This window comes from Psammomys obesus, unplaced genomic scaffold, assembly GCF_907164565.1.
Source record: "Psammomys obesus unplaced genomic scaffold, mPsaObe1.curated_primary_1811, whole genome shotgun sequence".
NCBI classification, from domain to species: Eukaryota; Metazoa; Chordata; class Mammalia; order Rodentia; family Muridae; genus Psammomys; species Psammomys obesus.
This window is the reverse complement of record NW_026596162.1, coordinates 2,261,983-2,282,101: the sequence shown is the minus strand read 5'-3', so window position 1 is coordinate 2,282,101 and position 20,119 is coordinate 2,261,983. Positions and strand designations below refer to the sequence as shown.

At 39.2% G+C, this 20,119-nt stretch overlaps 1 protein-coding gene across 5 annotated transcripts in view; it reads right to left on the bottom strand.

The window, feature by feature from the left end:
• The window catches only part of Fars2 (phenylalanyl-tRNA synthetase 2, mitochondrial), a 403,608-nt gene that overhangs the window by 168,991 nt on the left and 214,498 nt on the right, over positions 1–20,119 (bottom strand). The window lies entirely within an intron of this gene.

Sequence of the window (20,119 nt, the reverse complement as noted above, 5' to 3'; positions counted from 1 at the left end):
ATCATGTAGTTATTTATTTTCACTCTTTGCAGCTAGGCAAACAGTCCACGACTGTTTTTATGTTTTAGTAATTCTTTTATGAAAGGTTAAATCTATCTATCCATCCATCCATCCACCCATCTTTCTTTCTTTTGGTACTATGAATTAAGCCCAGGGCCTTATATATGCCAAACATATAACCTAACAAACACATACATCAGGTACTAGACTTAGTCCATAGTAGCAAAAGGTGGAAAGGTGTGCCTCTCCTCCTTAATTGACCGATACAAACCAAGTATCTAAATCAGTGTGAAATAAAAAATATGCCTATATGTCACAAAGGAGGCATGAAATTAGTAAGACCAGAATGAACTTCATGCCTGCCTAAATGCGCACAGGCTCCCACCCCTGCTTTCCACATCTACGGGCTCCCCTTCCCGTGACAATAAAGCTAATTAGTCAATGAATGATGTTTGAGGTTTTGCCTCATTTGTTCAGCATTCAAGTTCAATTTACATACTAATAGTTGTATATTTGTCTTTACTAGAAACAGTATGTGAAAGTAAGTATAATAAATGGATATCCATTTTACTGTAAAGTTACTATAGCCTCATGAAAAATAGGAGAATGGAATAGTCAATAAATCTGTTTATTTCTCCTCTGGTAAAAAATAAACCTACTCCAACGATGAGAAGTTAAATGGAAATTATTGCATAGTAGCAATATAGTGTATGTTGTTCAGAACCTCCTTGTTAAAAAAAAAAAAGATGGGGTCAGGGGACTCTGATGGGAAGGTCTGTCCCGACAGGTTGGAACTGGCAAAGTCTGCACAGCTGTGGCCACCAGGCGCTTCCAGCCTGCAACGATTCTTTCCTGTTGCTGCTCTGAAATGTGTTGGGCTGACATCCCCCATGATGTGGAGGCTCCACCTGCAGGGAGCCAAAACCACCATGGTTTGAAGCTGAATCTATCTTTTAACAAGAATAACAGGAAGCCAGACGTGGTGGCACAGGCCTGTAGTCCCAGCACTCAGGGAGGTAGAGGCAGACAGATAATCTATGTTTGAGGCCAGCCTGGTATACAAAGCAAGTCTAGGACAACCAAAGCTAGACAGAGAAACCTTGCGTTTTCTCAAAACAAAACAAAAAAAGAGAAAAGAAAACAAAACAACAACAAAAGAATAACAATAACAGGAACATGGTTTCCATCCTTCTTTTTTTCTCCTAAGTAAAAAAGGTTAGATGATAGACCACGAGTTCTGTGTAGTGGTGCAGAGTTAATAAGGTGCTAATTGGAAAACTGGGTAAGAAGGAGGAAAAACAAACCACCCACACAAAACTAGGAACCAGATTCATGGGAACACAGTGACTAAATTACCTTGTGAAGATGTTGATGTCATGGTAACAGCACCCTATAGATGAAATGCTGAAGAGTTAAACAAGGAGAAGATAGCATGGGTTTTTATAATGGTACCAGAATGCAAAGGGCATGCTGGTCAAGATTGTCAAAAGTAGGTGAATAATGTAAAACTTGCAATAGCCTCTTCTCTTCCCGTTTGCTTACATTTCTACCACACAATCCTCCTCTGCATGACCCACCTACTCAAGTGGCCCCTTCCTCCAGGAAGACTCACCCTTGTCACTGTGCAAGCCGTCTTTGGTGATTTCTTAGCACCACCTACGCTAGTACCTGCGACCAACTGCCTCTCTCTTGGTAATCACTGCCCAGGCCAACTTCACAAAAGGGCTCAGCTCTGACTTATCCTCTACAAGAAACATTCTGTTACAGCTTCTCATTTCTTGGCCTATGCTGTTACTTGATCACAGTCTCATCTACAGTCATATGCCCAGCAGAAGAGCCGACTCTGTCACATAAAATAAGATAAAGACAATATCAACATACCAACTTTTACACTCATGTCCTCATATTGGACTCTTATTTCCTTTTCCAAATATGTATTATTTTTATTTTTCTATTTCCCTTTTCTAATTCATCCAGTTCCAAAGACAAAAACCTGGGAATCACCCTAGATCATATATATTTTAACTTAGGTTGACTATAAACCTGGGCTTGCCAAAGTCAGTTAAAGATTACCCTTCTGGGGTAACTGTGCCCCCTTTCCATGGAAGCCAGGTCTCAATCTAGATAAAAAATGAGGTAATCACTGTACTTCTGCATAAATCATATTCTGTAGCCTACCATCTTTCAGTGTTGACCTCCAAAAATCTCTTGATCCCAGAACCACCTTTCCAGCTCTTTCTACCTGTCTTTTTGTTCTCACATCACCCCTATGATGTGTTTTATGTGGACTCCTAATCTCTTAGCTCCAACCCATACTTCTCACTGTCCATTAACACTGGCAACTAATGTGGAAATGGAATGCTTTACTATTTTATTCTAGAAAAAATACAAAGATAGGCTTCATTACCCAATCTTCCCTGCCTAGACTGCCCACCCTACTTCAGAGCACACCCCATCTACCCACAAGTATCCTAGAGTAAACTCTAGACTCTGGCTGCATCCTGCCACCATGCTGTGGTCGAGCTTCCTTTCCTCATTATTGGCCTGACTCCTCCTGCTCAGGACAGATTCCCTGGGAAGCCAGCCTGCTTTATCAAAGCTCTCATACATATTACGGCCCACTACCAAGACGAGCGATCAGAGGGCAGGGACTTCTCTGTATCCTCAGTATGGAGCACAGGGCTTGACACTGAAGTAGATGCTCAGAAATGTTTGGGGAATGAATAATTCATCGTGTTCTTGTGTTTGGGAAAAATCCTGTCAGATTTCACATACATCAACTACAGCTTCAATAAACAACAGGGAAATGAGTCCCTTTGTGGATTCCATGCATCCTGAGACCATTTCTTCCTTGCTGTGCTGACAACCTAACTTGAATCAGAATCACATATTAAAATGGTGACAGGCACAGAGTGAGAGAAAACATCACCTACAAAACATATAATGAGAAAGACAGGGACAGAAAGATAGAAGAACAGAAAGAGGAAAAGAGAGATGTAGGGAGAGATGCTGCCTCTCAGCACTGTCAGCTTAGTCATTAGCCCAGGGCCACAGCAAGACCTGAGCAATTTGGCCACAGAGGTGGCTGCAGGGGAGGAGGGCCACATTGAGAGGATCTTTCTACTGAGGTGTTCTACAAATAGTTCTAGAGGAAGTGACTGTAATAGTTAAAGATCTGGCCTGACTAACCCCATGTCACATGACCATAAAGAATTCTAGAGATGGCTGGTATATAGACTAATGTAAATGTGCTATTGACAAAGAACTATGAACTTAAGAAATATTTATGTGCTAAATTTTGTTACATGTAACTAATACAATTAACACATATGGAACCAACTTATTACTTTAGGAATATTAATTTGACTCTATGAATATTAATTTGACTCTTTAAAGTATACACACCATATCTATATAATTCATAACTTCATTAAAAGGCATATAACCAAGTTTATAGTCATACTATATTGTTTGTCTCAAGTTTGTTTTAACATTTAAAAATGTAAAAAATGATCTTTATAAAAGTGACAAAAAGGCTGAAAAAGAAATTAGGGAAACAACACCCTTCACAACAGCAACAAATAACATAAAATACCTTTCTGTAACTCTAACCAAGCAAGTGAAAAACATGTATGACAAGAACTCTAAGTCTTTGAAAAAAGAAATTGAAGATTTTACAAGATGGAAAGATCTCCCATGCTTGTAGATAGGTAGGATTAACATAGTAAAAATGGCCATCCTGCCAAAAGCCATCTACAGATTCAATGCAATTCCCATCAAAATTCCAACATAATCCTTTACAGATCTGGAAAGAGTAACCATTAACTTCATATGGAAAAATAAATGACCCAGGATAGACAAAACAATTCTGCACAATAAAAGAACTATCAACATCTCTGATTTCAAGCTATCCTACAGAGGAATAGTAATAAAAACTGCATGGTATTGGCACAGAAACAGGCAGGTTGATCAATGGAGCCAAAATGAAGACCCAGAAATAAACCTACACACACTTGCTTTTTGACTAAAAAGCCAAAACCATAAAATAGGAAAAAAAAAAAAAAGGCATCTTCAACAAATGGTCCTGGACTAACTGGATGTGTGCATGCATATACAGAGGTAAACAGAGACTTCTCAACAGAGGAATCTCGAATGGCCGAGAAGCACTTAAAGAAATGTTTAGTATCCTTAGCCATGAGAGAAATGCAAATCAAATAACTGTAAGATTTCATCTTATACCAGTCAGAATGGCTGAGATCAAAGAGTGACAACACATGCTGGCGAGTATGTGGAGAAAGGGGAACACTCCTCTATTGCTGGTGGGAGTGAAAGTTTGTACAACCTCTGGAAATCAATCTGGTGCTTTCTCAGAAAATTGGGAATAGTGCTATGTCAAGATCCAGCTATACCACTCCTGGGCATATACCCAAAAGATGCTCTAACAAACAACAAGGATATTTGCTCAACTATGTTCATAGCATCTTTACTTGTAATAGTCAGAAACTAGAAACAACCTAGATGTCCCTCAACTAGAGAGTGGATACAAAAATTGTGGCACACTTTCACAATGGAATACTACTCAGCTATTAAAGCCACAATTTGCAGGCAAATGGATAGAACTAGAAAAGATGATCCTAAGTGAGGTAACACAGACAGAAAGACACACGTGGTATATACTCACTTATAAGCAGATATTCGATCTATAGTACAGCATAAGCATATTACAATCCATAGACCCAAAGAAGCTAAGTAACAGGGAGGGTGCAAGGGAGGGTGCTAGAATGTCACTCAGAAGAGGAAATAGAATAGACAGTAGAAGTGGATGACGGAGGAAACTGGGCAGGAGATGGAATCGGAAAGGAAACAAGGGTGAGGATCAGATGTGGGGAGAACTGGAGTGGGAGGTCAGAGGGCTGGGAACAAGAAGGAAAACTGAGGGGACATCTCTTTGTCACGATGGAGGCCTGAGTCAGGATAAGCTACTGGGAGGATATGGGTGTGACTGTAGCTGAGACTCCTCTGTTCCAAAAATTACCCTGTCTACAAGAAGTGCAGGGATAAAGAGGAAACAAAGATTGAGGTAATGACCAACCAACAAACGGCCCAACCTGAGATCCACCCCATGGTAGAAAGCCAGCCCCTGACACTATTAATGATGCTCTTCTATGCTTACAGACAGGAGCCTAACTTGACTGTAGTCTGGGAAGCTCCAGCTAGCAGCAGATCAGATGGAGACAGATGCTGGGAGTTGCAGCCAAGCATGGAGTGGAGCTCCAGGGTCTTGTGGAAGTGTTGGGGAAAGACAGAAGGATCTAGAAGGGACAGGAACCTCACAAAAAGACCACCAGAGACAACTAACCCAGACCCATGGAGGCATAAAGAGACTGAGACATTACTAAGGAGCATGCACGGTTTGGACCAAGAGCCGCTGAACATATATGGCTGATGGGCAGCTTGATCTTCATATGGAGCACCTAAAGAGTGAAAGGGGGGACGTCCCCTGCTTCTAACATGTACTCAATTGCCTGCTTCTGGATCACTTCCCCCTGGCAGGGCTGCCTTGCCTGTCCTCAGGGGATGAGGCTATGATCAGCCTGATGTGACTTGATGTGCTGGGGAGGGTTGGTACAGGTGCAAGGAGAGCTCCCCTTTTCTGGGCAAAAGAGAGAGGGGAAGGGAGCTAGGATGGGAAGGAAAGAGAATAGTAGAAGAGGAGGGAGAAGGCACCCTTGGGATGTAAAATAAATAAACTGAAATAAAAATAAATTAAAAAATGTGAGAAAGAGGGGGGAAAAGTTGATATACTAATAGTTCAAAAGCCTGAGTACACACAGAGGACTGGGCTGTGCAGTTGTGGTGAAATCAGGGAAAAGGCTGATTTAATAAGCACAGATTTGGACCAAAAGCTTAGTTACTGATGAATAACAACTTAACTGAAGATGATAATGTTAAAATAATTATTTCCTCAGAGTCTCACTGCAAAATCTCGTTATGATGCTTCAATGAGTTCATGAACTGAATCATTCTCTATGAATCAATCTTCTCTAAAGGAAGCCGTGTGGCCAGGGAAAAAGTAATATTTAATGCTCTTCATGAGTTATTAGCCCAAATCCCACTAACATGGTAACTATATAATGAAGAGATAGGTATGTATTCTAAATGTCCTTAGAAGACTATTTCTCTAAGAGAATGCATAAAGGACAAAGTTGAAGATGTACAAAAACAATAGACAAAATGTAAAAATATAAAAAAAAAAAGAAAAAGAAAAAAACAAAAGCAAAAGCGAGGGGAAACAAATGTGTTCAATGACCTAAAAGGGCTGAATTCAAACACAGAAAACTCAGAATGTGAAAAGAACAATCAACTAAATAAAAATATAAGCCAAATTTAGACAGGAAGATCCAATATGCACAAAAGGAAGATCAGGAAAAGATAAAGAAAGGAATTCTCAAGAGTTAATTCTGATACCAAAAGTACTTGGCAAGTATTCAGTGGGGTAAACACAGGCCCACTGATAAAGTGATATCACAATAAAATTGGAAGACATGAAATATAAAGAGAATTTCTTAAGTATTACCTAAGCCAAAGGGTATTATTATATACAGAGAAACAAGCTGATTAAGATCAGACTTCAGAACATGAGCCTGAAGTAGTATCATCAAAATGCTCAAGAAGAATGACTGGTCTTCAAAAAAAATTTATATCCTGCAAAAGTAGCATCTGATGATGAGCTCAAAAAATCTAGTAGTATAGTTCAAAGGCAGACTGTATGTTTAAAATATGAAAGGTCCTGGGATGAAGGCCCAACCTACAAAATAAGAAGGAGGGAGAATTATTCCTAATTGTCTGAGAAAGCGCCAGATTGATTTCCAAAGTGGTTGTACAAGTTTACATTCCCTCCAGCAATGGAGGAGGGTTTTCCTTTCTCCACAACCTCTCCAGCATGTGTTGTCACTTGAGATTTTGATCTTAGCCATTCTGATGGGTGTAAGGTGAAATCTCAGGGTTTGATTTGCATCTCCCTGATGGCTAATGACATTGAACATTTCTTTAAGTGTTTCTCTGCCATTCTATATTCCTCTACTGAGAATTCTCTGTTTAACTCCATACCCCATTTTTTAATTGGATTGCTTGATTTGTTGCTTTTTAACTTCTTGAGATCTTGATATATTCTAGATATTAGCCCTCTGTCAGATATAGGGTTGGTGAAGAACCTTTCCCAGTCTGTAGGCTGTCGTTTTTGTTCTGACAACAGTGTCCTACGCATATATCCAAAAGATGCTCAAGTACACAACAAGGACATTTGTTCAAACATGTTTGTAGCAGCTTTATTCGTAATAACATCTGGAAACAAACCAGATGTCCCTCAACAAAGGAATGGATACAGAAACTGTGGTACATTTACACAATGGAATACTACTTAGCAAGTAAAAGCAAGGAAATCATGAAATGTGTAGGCAAATGGTGAAATCTAGAAAAGATCATCCTGAGTGAGGTATCCCAGAAACAGAAAGCCACACATGGTATATACTCACTTATAAGTGGATACTAGACCTATAAGATAGGACAAACATACTAAAATCTGTACACCTAAAGAAGCTAAACAAGAAAGAGGATCCATGGTAAGATGATCAATTCTCACTTTGAAAGACAAATGGGATGGGTATTGGAAGTAGGAGAAAACAAGTAACAGGACAGGAGCCTACCACAGAGGGCCTCTGAAAGACTCTACCTAGCAGTGCATCAAGGTAGATGCTGAGACTCATAATCAAACCTTGGGCAGAGTGCAGAGAATTATATGAAAGAAGGGGGAGTTAGTAAGACCTGGAGAGGACAGGAGCTCCACAAGGACCAAATATATCTAGGCACAGGGGTCTTCTCTGAGACTTTCTCCAACCAAGGACCATGCATGGATATAACCTAGAACCCCTGCTCGGATGGAGCCCATGGCAGCTCAGCATCCAAGTGGGTACCTAGTAAAGGGAACAGGGACTGTTTCTGACATGAACTCAGTGGCTGGCTCTTTGACGCCCCCCCCCCCACCCCGAGGGAGGAGCAGCCTTGCTAGGCCATAGAGGAGGACATTGCAGCCAGTCCTGATGAGAGCTGATAAGCTAGGGTCAGATGGAAGGGGAGGAGGACCTCCCCTATCAGTAGACTTAGAGAAGGGCAGGGAGGAGATAAAGGAGGGTGGGATTAGGAGGGAATGAGGGAAGGGGCCACAGCTGGGATACAGAGTAAATAAACTGTAAATAATATAAAACAATAAAAATTATAAAAAAAAGGAGGGAGAAAAAATGAGGAGAATAAGAAAGTATAAAAAGATGAGGAGGAAAAAATAAAATGTTGTAAAATGTAAGAGAAGGCTTGGTTTATAAAAATACATCAGTACACATGTTTTATTATTAATTTAAAGTTTTTAAATATCAGAATAATAAAAGAACACTATAAAAATTTATGCCAATGTATCTGAAAATTTAAATGTAATAGATATTTCCTGAGGAAGAACACAAGTTAATCAACTGGTACAAAATAAAACTTAAAATCCGGATAGCCTAAAAGCCACAAAATTAAATTTGTAATTTAAAATTTCTATAAAGAAAACTTGAGCCACAGATGATTTCACTGGTAAATTTCAAACAATGTTTAAGAAATACCATCAACCTATAAAATATACTTCCAGAGATTACAAAAGGGAAATACTTCCACACTAGCTTCATGAGAAAAGCACAGTCTTAACACCTGAACCCGAGAGGAATGAAACAGAGGACAACTACAAGCCTGTAACCCCTGAACAAAGACTTAGAAATCCTAAACAAATATTAGCAAATCCAATCCACAACTGCAGAAGGAAGATAATATAACCAAGCTCATATATGTGTTTTTCAAGAACAGAAGTATGGTTAACATTAAAAGAATAATCATTATTACTACAGTAACAGAACAAAGCCCCAAACTCATGAGAATATCTCAAATATCATGGAGGTTTTGATAAATTATAACACTCATTAATGATAAAAATAAAATTCTCAGCAAAGTAGAAACAGAAGGAAATATTTCTAATTTGATAAATGCTTTTCAAAAAATGCAGACCAACCACTTAAATAAATAAGCATTTCAAACTTTCAAGATCAGACATATAATTAGATTTTAATTTTACATTACCATAGTTCATTTAGTTCAATCTCCTCAATTCAATTTACTCCAATAAGAATCAAAGAATCACTCATGGTAAAATTAGTTTTTCAAAGGCTGTAAGCTAATAAATTCCCCTTTGCATTCAGATCTCCAAACCCTACCCACCACCCCAGAACTTATTAATTGCTAATGAGGAATACAGGGTCATTTCTCCTTTTTACCACACAAATACTCAATTAGCCCAGCAACATCTCTACGAACCATTCTTCTTAGCACTGCTTGGCGGGGCCAATGTTGCCGTGAATGAGCATGATACTGTGGCAGCAGAAAATTTATGTTGTTCAGACTTCTTCTGGACTCCTTGATACCCTAGGGACTGTTTGCTTAGCCCTACATGAGTTCCACATATTCTCAATTCTTGTAGATCATTATTTGGCCAATACAGACTCTCTATATTTTTTTTATCAATTTGAAAATGTGGTTTTCAAAAATTTTCAAAAAGCTTCTTTGCATTTCTCCTTTCTAACTGCATTCATCATATAATTAAAACTTTGAGGGATGGAGAGATGGCTCAGGGGTTAAGAGCCCTGGCTGCTCTTCCAAAGGTCCTGAGTTCAATTCCCAGCAACCACATGGTTGAGATGAGCTCCAGTGCCCTCTTCTGTGGTGCAGGTGTACATGCAGGCAGAACACTGTATACATAATAAATAAATAAATCTTTAAAAAAAACTTTGAAGCAACCCTGTAAATAAATTTTAGACATAAACAAAGCATAGCAATAAGAATGGCAAGAATGGAGACCAAGCAAGTGGTGACATTAGGATGAGGAGAGAAGAAGGGGAATGCCACCTAAAGGGCAAAGGGGTCTGAATGAATTTACGTTTGTCTTCAAAGAAACATGCGGCACAAACTAAAAGAAATGCTAGGAAGAGACAGCAAGATGACTGTTTTCTCCTGTGTACAGGTCTACACAGTTCTTAGCAAATCAAATTGATAAATATATAACATGTTTCATCATTTTAAAAGAGGAACTGAAAGAAATTCAGAATTAACTCTCTAGTAGCAGTTAAGCTGGGGCTCAAACTGCCAACTGGACCTCACAGTGGCCACCTCTTCACAGTCACTATCCTCATCAGTGAGTGACGTCTCACAATTATAAATTGTACATCTCGGAGAGAAGCCCATGAGAAAATCCATTTTTCCTTCTCACTGAAGAAAATTTCAGTTCATTACTTAGCCAAGTGAGAGGAGGAATAATTAAGCCATCCACTATGTAAATTAGTGCTTCCTTTAACTACAGTCTTAAATCTTGGGATCAGGAGATCACACATAAAAAGTGTCAACTTAAATGCACACTTTGAAAAGCTGTGCTATAATTTAACTGCAAAGTAATTGTCACTTCTCTGTCTTAACATGGACAGCTTTTAAGTCTGACCATCCCAGATGCATCTAAATACCCCTCTTATCCTCTGTGCACAGGGGCAGGACATGCTTCTGATTGACTCATTGGGGAGATTTATTTTTTCTTATGAACCAAGAGGAAGTAAAGACAGTTTAAACTACACTTACCTTCTGTACTAGCTATTCGTATAGACAAATTGCTTTAATCTAATTTGTTCTCATCTCATTAACATAAACTTTGGATTTTATGCTGCAATTGACTGATCAACGTTTTTAGTTCTTTTAAAACTCTGAGAATCACATTCCCATGAAATGAGATAACATCACATTCCCATGAAATGAGATAACTCCATGACCTTGAAGGGAGTAGTGCAGACCTTTTTTCTCTAGACTAATTCAGTTAATTTAGTCTAAGGCTCCAGGAAAACAACTTAGTTTACACATAAAACCATGCCCCATAGCCACACATAGAACATTTGTTCTGTGAAAGTAAACACAGTCGGTTCTAGACAAAAGGAACTATTTAACCAGGAAAGGAAAGGAAGAAGGATAGGAAGAGAGAGTGGAGGTATTAGTCAGAGAAAGAGAGAGTAGGCAGAATTTTATTATGAGTAGTCTATTATTCTATTTCATAAATGACAATCTATTAAAAATGAGGTCAATACAAAGCTCTATTGTTTTGGATATAGTCTAATTATATATACCTGGTGCTGTTGATTGTACAATTCTGCAAGTGTAAGCTTTCATGACAAAAGCACTGTCTATGTACTAGAAAATAGCAGGTGAGTTTCAAGACTGCTGCAGCTACCTTGAGATGAGTTTTGAGGAAAGTCAGATGAGGACTCCTGGAAGGGTTTTCTGAATCATTCTCCAATAAATGAATGAATGAATAAATGAAAAAATAAACAGATAAATAAAAGTGCATGTCTTTTCTCTTATTGTATATGGTAAATCCTTCTGCTCCCATCTTTCAGTCTTGAGGGGACAACTGTGAGCAAAATCTATTCAGGGTTCTAGAGCGCAGGTGTCCATGCAAGTTTGTTCTTAGCCATGCCATTTCCTATTGGGTCTTCTCTTGGTTGAAGCCTTCCTGCTACTATAATTCTCATTTACGCAACAATCTCTTCCGATAGTCACCTTTAAGAAAAACCATGGGCCTGTCCATTACCATTTAAATGACATGTTGTCTCTATCTATGTCAGTTCCTGACTATTCTGATGATATCTTTCAAAAATTCTGCCATCAGTTATTACTGTCCAGTTTAGATGATTTTGTACAGCAAATCACTAGTTCTCTTCTTTCAGAAAAAGAAACAAGAGCCTTTAGCTAATCTAACAGATAATTATTAAACTATATTGCCCATTGGTCATTTTTATAGATGTTGGCAAGATTTAATGTTTAACATGCTATCTACCCACAGAGAGCATTTGTATACTGTTAAAAGCTTAAAAAAAATTACAACCAGGGGGCCTCATACCTGACTGAGAAAGCTATAAGCAGTTCATGGTCACTAGGGGAGAGACAAATGTTTTCTTCAGTGGTCATAGTCCCTGGTAAATTGCCTTTGCTCCTGTAAATAAATTTTCACCCATGCTCCCTTTAATAATTCCAATGAAATTCCATAGCTTACCCCAAATAAACATGAAAGTAGGAGGGTAAGTTGAGAAGAGGAGGGTGATCAGCAAGAGTAGGAGAAGAACAGGAGAGAACAATAGGGGTGAATAGAATAAAAGAGACATAATCACATAGAATGTAAGTAGGGCATTATACATGTATAAACGTCATTAAACACACATTTTTTTATCCAACACGACAAAAAAAATCATAATACTAAGGTGTGTGTGTGTACGTGTTTTACTAAAGTGCCTTAATTAAAAAAAATAGTGGCTATAATTCTCTAAACATAAAACACAACAAGATCTGCTAACTTTTAGTTAAAATGGCAGTCAAAGTCCAATGAAAACATGGAACTTTAAATGATAGGATAAGATGGACTATGACCAATGAAACATCTGAATGTTTTTGTCTCAGATTGTGGAAAAGCAATGCTGTCGAAGGAAGCTGGAGAGTGTAACTAAGGGCATAAAGAACCAAGAATGATAGGAGTGAGACTGAAGTCCTTAGCAGAGCCTGTATTCTACAGTGGTGGTCGAGATACAAGATGATGCTGGTGAAGACAGATGTTAATAGTGTGGATTAAACATACTATTTATGAGTAAGGTCTCTTCTAAGGTTTTACATTTAACTCCATAGAGATTTCCAAAAAGTGAGGATGCAGCGATGGCTCAGCAGTTAAAATCATTCGTTATTCCTGCAGAGGGTTAGGGTTAGGGATAGGCTCAATTCCTAGCACACATTTGACAACTTATAACTGTCTGTACTTCCGGTTCCAAAGGATATGGTGCTATCTTCTGGGCTCTAAGGGTACTGCACACAAGTGTATAGATATACACACAGGAAAACAGTCATACACATAAAATAAATTAAATTCGATGAACAAAAGGGTCTGGGGGGGACACAAGATGTAAATCCTGGGCCTAATCCTGGAGGTTGGGAAGGCATGGGTAGAGTGTTGGGTGTGGGATCTGGGCTCCGTCTAAGGACGGAGAACATGCTGTGGGCTTAGCAAGAAGGAAGAGAGCTCACCAGGCTGAGCTGGAGCACAGGGTATGCTGGCAAGGATGGACATGGAGGGCAGATATGGCATGAGGCGTGATAGGACAAGGTCTAGTGAAGAGAGGCAGCTAGGCGGATCTAGAGCTAGTGAGGTCACTGCTTTTTAAATTAAATTTTTATTTTTTCAATATTAGTTACAGTTTATTAACTCTGTATCCCAGCTGTATCCTGCTCCCTCATTCCCTCCCATTCCCACTCTCCCCCATCTTCTCCCTACCCCTTTCCAAGTCTACTGATTGGGGAGGACCTTCTCCCCTTTCACCTGACCCTAGCTTATCAGGTATCTTCAGGCTTGGCTTCAAGTCCTCCTCTGTGGCCTAGCAGGCTGCTCCTCCCTTGGGTCTGGGGGTGGGGGGAGAGGTCAAACAGCCCGTCATTGAGTTCATGTTAGAAACAGTCCCTGTTCCCCTCACTAGGGTACCCACTTGGATACTGAGCTACCATGGGCTACAGGAGAACCTACTCCCAACACTTTACTAGACCAGCATAATTCCTAAATGGATTCTCAGTACTTATACTCACAGATAAATATGGTTCTCACTCTTCATCAAAAAAGCTTCTTTTTGCAGCAGATGGAGATTATTACAGAAGCCCATAACTGGTCAAAATACAGAGAGCAACTGATCATGGGAATACATAGCCCCAGTGAATATATCCAGAACAAAACTGCTACAGGAAACATCTTGGAAAAGAGGGTAGAAAGATTTATGAGGCAGAGGACCAGGAACTCTGGTGTTACACTGTGACTTCTAGGTGTGACAGAGTAGCTACTTCCATGATACCTCAAAACATGGCTGTCTAAACTAAACTTGAACAATGACAACTCCAGTAGAAATGCTAATGTGGAAGAGGAGGGGTCTCAGGTGGCCTCATCTACACACAAAGAACTAAAGGCAACTGATGACTGTTGAGAGAGAGAAAATCTGCCTTTTTCAGGGAGGATTCCCTAATACCTGAAACTATAAACATATAAACAACACTCTACAAGTTGTTTTTATATATTTTAGCCAGATGTGTATAACAATAATAACGAAAAGGAGGCTATGAATTTGAGAGGGGTTGGAGAAAGGAAAGGGAATCGGGGAAACAATATATTTTAAACTTAAAAAATTTAAAAACCTAGAAACACAATGAGAAAAAATGGTTTCCAAATATGTCTGCACTTTTACTGCTTCATCGTTCACATGTGTAACTCAATGATGCTTATTGAACTTGAGTAAAGCCTTTTGCTTTTCTATCTTTCTAGTTATTCCTGTGGCTCTTTTTTCTTGGAGAGACATCTCTTTTCCAAGAAAAGAAATGTTTAATTTTAATTAAGTAGGATAAAGTGCATACGGTAGCAGTTAAAAAACATAACTTCATTGCAACACACTGAAACTCATGAGATTCTCACAACTGAATTTATGTGAACTAGAGGGAGGAAATACTGTGAAATCCTACATTAAATCTCTATCAGATGCCACTTATGATAAGGACAGAAACATCAGATTTAGAAGCTCTTCCAAGCCAGGATATTAATACATTAACAGGTAAGAGCCCTGAGACAATTCTAGAGAGATAAAGGAGGATTTAGAGAATTAATCAGCAAGAAAGGATTAAAGGGGGAAAAAAAAAAAAAAAAAAAAAAAGCTCAACCTCCACACTCCCTGGTCAGTGTTACTATAACCATGCAATTCCCTATGTGTAGGTGCACCGCTGTCTTGTCTGTCTCTCTGTTATCTTATGTGTCTTAGCAAATCTGCTTCTTCTTGTAGATCAGAAACATTTCAGAGTTGAGAACTAAGAACTTCCCCCCAGGGTCTCCATGTCTACTAGTTCCTTGTTACAGGTAAAGTGGAGCTTGCTGACTACTAGCAGCTATGCGCACTCAGGTTTGACTTAAAATTCTGTCACTGAGTAGTAGTTACCACGGCTAGGTTTATATAGTGGTACCAAGCCTCACTTTCTTGCCTACAGAATATACACATAGCATCCACCTAACCCACTGGGGTGCAATAAAAGCTGTAATAGGCAAAGTATTAATACACCATTTACATAGAGCACTCAGTAAGTGCCAGGTGTTACAAGGTCTTAATATAATCACATACAGGACTGGTGAGATGGCTCAGTAAGTAATAGTGATTATAACCCAAGCCTGATATCCTGAGTTGTAATCCAAAAACACACAGCGGGAAGAAAGAAGTGACTCTCAAACGTTGTCCTCCAGAGTCCACCTCCACAGAAAGTGTTCTCTCTCTCTCTTCTCCCCTTCCTCTCTCATAGACACAATAAGAGTAAAGATTTCATATACAGAAGAATTATATATTGAGTTATGTCTACTTAACAGTATATAGATAAAAAAGAAAGAGAGTTAACATACAATATTCCCTTAAGAAACCGTCAGTCCTCAAATAACACAGAACTCACTGCTGATGACTGCTGCCATTGGAAGGCACAGACAAACAGCTTTTCTGGGTGACCAAGGATAGCTGGCTTCTGACAAGACTGAGTTGATACAAGAAATCTTTGCAACTGCCATTTGCTGATGCCTAAACACCAAATTGTATACAATTTCTTTCTAAAAATCTTAATTTATCATCTCTAGTTGATATTTATTCTGATTTAAGGACTAATATCTCTTCACTTTAAGCATAAAGATAAAGAAGAAATATAAGTACCAATAAAGGGGAAGGAGGAGGAGAAGCAGACAGGGGAGGACAGGGAAGGAAGGAATCTTAAGCAGTTCAAAAATTTAAAGAGTATAAGAGTAACTACAATACTCTTTAAAAAGTAGGGCAAGAAGAAAGGTTTATAGATCGGCTTATAGAAGAGTAATGCTAAATTCCCAAGTAGAGTGCACCAGAGGAAGAAGGCTCAGCACCTGCTCAGAGGGGCTGGCCTTACTAAACAGACAAGGCCAGAGCTGCCAGTCAGAGTATTGCTTGTGGACTTGTGGTACCACCAACCACAGGCAGGTAGTAAGAAATGCACACTCCCATTTCTCACAGGGAAGCAATGAACCAGGATCCATGAGTAACTCATCTGTACACTAACGTTTGAGAGTCATTAATATATGTGGTTTGCTAGACTATTAAAGGAGGTTAGTAAAGCTGACAGCTTATATAGTAACATGTGGGTACCATATGCTTTGGCCAGGAATAATCCATCTACGAATTGTAAATAAATTAAGGCTGATGTTGAAATGGGCTTGTTTCCTCATGTGTATAATGGAGGAGTGTGTATCTGATTCACAGGGTTGCTGAGGTTAGGGCAGTGACACCTTCTTGTAATGCCACAGAGCACAGCTAAAGGGAACCTCATTCAAGCTTAGGAAGAACATAGTCTGCAGACAGTGAAGCTAGACTGCAAAGACCCTGCATCTGGCAGAAAAGGAAACAGCCACTATTGCTAAATAATTGGTAACTGCTATGGACAGATATGTGATTAATGCCATTTAAGTTAGCTATGTAAATAAAGTATATGATGTAGTAATACTGTGTGGGGCTAAATACTGAACTAACAGTTGAAGGCTGTTTCAAAAAATTTGAAGGATATATAAAAATTGATTTACTGTGCTTTCAGTTTAGGGCACTAATATGTAAGCGTGACTTCATGAGAGTTTACAAACACATCCCACAAAAGGCACATGCACTTAGACGGCTGCACACTGGGACCAGTGCAGTTGGCAGAGAGTTCTTGTGCAAAGCAAGAGAACACTTGCATGACAAAGCTACCACATTGCTTGCCCACTCATCTCAAGCATTATCCAGATGGGCTAAAGAGAGTTATCATAGGCAAAGTCTTTGGTCAAAATATGCATACTGAAGATGAAAATTAAAACAACATAACTCAAAGTTTCCTACTTACTAGATATAAGAAATGGCTCTCAAGGTTTTACAGTAGTCTCCTAGATAAGGGTATTCTAAATCAGAGACTGCCCTTGCAGCCAGAGCACCCTTATAGCTAGGAGCTGATTTACAAGACCTTGGAGGCTGTAGAGAATACAACTACTGAAGTCAAGAGAGCCTGAGGCATATGTTAGGAGGGCCCAAGAGAAGATAAAGAAGACAAATTTCTTTCACCACACAAATAGATTCTGGAGTTTCCTGGCCAGAGAAGTCATAAGGCACAAGATTACAGCTGAAGAAGGCTTTTCTCAACATGTCTACCCTTCTGGTCTGGCAAAGAGTATTCTTTAGGACTACAATCAGCTGCTTCTGTAACAAGAGGCTTAGTTTCTTCTTAGGAATATAAACAAGATGACTTTATGAAAATAGTAAAACGTTATAATAACAAAATTAGAATAGTTAATGGCAGTCAACTTTGTGTTATGAGGAGAGAGGCAGGTAAAATATGCTACCCTAAAGACATCTAGAGCCCTGGAACTTTTGAATATGTTCCTGTGCTTTTACAGAGGTGCTAAGACAGGTCAGGAGAGGCTGCTCATGGTGGTGTACATTTTTAATCTCATCACTTGAAAGGCAGAGGCATATTGTTATCTGTGACTTTGAGGACAGCCTTGTCTACACAGCCATGGCAATATGAGAGGTCAACATAGTTAGATCATCTCTCAAGCAAAAATAACAAAAGAAAACAAAACATTAAATAAAAGTCTGATAAAAGTCCTGGGGTAGGGAGAGCTTCCTTAACTATGTTGCTAGCAGCATGGAATCATGGGAAACCTCATAAAGAGAAGGCATACAATTCAGATAAGGTGATGAGCCTTCAGGTGTTAAAAAGGCCATGTGGTATATTAGGAGTCTGGAGAGCTGGCAAAGGCACAGAAACAGATTTTCTCCTGAAACCTCCCCAATGAACCATATCTACTCCCACCTTGACTTGAGACAGCCAGACCACCTATGGAAATGAAATGAGATAACTCCATATTGCTTTCAGCCTCTGGACTTTGTAGTCACATGTCAAAGCAACATTAGAAACGGATATATACTTTTGGTATCTTGGGATTAGTTACTGGGCGAAGAAACTAAGGGGAAAGTCATGGTAGAGGGCTTTCACAGATCACACTCCAGCAATGAGGGGAAGTCAGGACAGAAACTTGAGGAAGGTACCTGGAGGTAGGAACTGAAGCAGAAACCATAGAGGAATGACTTCCTCAGCCTACATTCACACATGCCCCAGGACTACCTCCCCAGGGATGGCACTGCCCACAGTGGGTAGGATCCTTCCACATTAATCATTGATTTAAAAATTTTTAAAAAGCTCTACAGGCTAATCTTATAAAGATATTTTTTCAACTAGGATTCCTTCTTTCCAGATATATTTAGGATTATATCAAGCTGACAAGACTAAACTCTGTGTGTGTGTGTGTGTGTGTGTGTGTGTGTGTGTGTGTGTGTGTGTATACACGAAGAGAAAGTGTGTTTAAATGGAGTTAGTCTCTAACAGGGCAACAATGTCCCTAGTAGGCACCATAGGCTACTATACTGAAAGCCCAATGCAAGGAATGGTTACCTCTTTTCAAGTTGATGGTCAGTAATGTCCCCCAGGTCTTAAAGATGTTTGCCATTGCTCTTGGTTACATTCTAAGTTTTATTACTGAAGACACATTGAGCTATAGAGTAATAGAATATGGAAAAATCAAACTGGAACAGATATGGAAGCTTTATCCCTAGCAACTGGCTTTTATAATGCTAGACAATGTTATGAACAGTAACGAATGAAAAAAGTTATCATCAGTCTTACTCAGATATGAAACCTGAAAGATACAATAACAACCTGTCTAGATAAGCTCACTGGTGCTATAGTGGCATGAATACCATTGGAGTAATCAATCAATATTTGATTAGATTTAAGGCCCACTCTACATGATAGAACCATGTTTCACACCATTATAAGGGTCAAAAACCTGCGGCTAGACAGGTCGCAGGACCTAGGGAACAGCTTCCTACTTCTCTACTCTGAGGATATGGTATTAGAACTCCTAATGACATCATTACACACACATACTAGGGTATCTATCAAACCATGAGAGAAGCTTCACCCTCCCACACCTGGTGGTGACTTACAACTGATCAAGGCGAAGATAATAATAGACTGTAGACTGGTCAGGCCTAAACAGGGTATCTAGAACACATTCTTTCCTTTTAAGTAATAGGGGGAACAAAAGAAGGAGTAGAAAGAGTGTAAAAACCTTAGGCAGTGGATGACTGTAATAAAACAATGTTTTCTGGACACTATAGGGCATTTGCACATATAAACTCTCAGACACTGACAAACCAGTGCAAGTTCAAGCTAGCCAACTATCCCAGTAAAGAGGGGAAGTGATTATGAAGATCCTAGCTGAGAAGCTATTGATAGAGAGTTGCAGGACAAAGGGGAGTTATTTTCTTTAGGGCTCTGGCACCTGGTAGGTAGAATTTAGCCCACGGAACGCTTGCAAACACAGCACTAATTAAAGTGCTTTATTTTATTCATGTTTTATTTTCTTAATGAGGTCACAAAGTTGGGTGGGTATGGAATGGGTGGTGCATCTGGAACTGGGAGAGAAGAGGAATATGATCAAAATACAATGCAACAAATTCTTAAAGAGTTAATAAAAACATGTATTAAATCTACTTCAAAAGGAAGTGTTTTATTTTGTTTAAAGATTCAGGGGATATAGCCCACAATGGTATGGAAGGAAGAATAGAAGCCACTGGAGTCGGGTGCTCACAATTTGTCCACAGTAAGCAAGGGGATAGTATGGGTGCTTGTGCACAGTACCCTTCTCCTATTAATTCAGGCAGGACTCTGGCTCTGTGAGTGACACTGCCCGAATTTAGGGTGGGTTTTCTGATCTTGATGTACCTAATCTGGATAATTCCTTAAAGACAGACCCACAGATTTGTTTCCACAGTGACTTTAAATCCCATCAAGTTGACTGTTACCCTAGTTTTAAAATAGTATTTAAAAATTCAACAAAAAA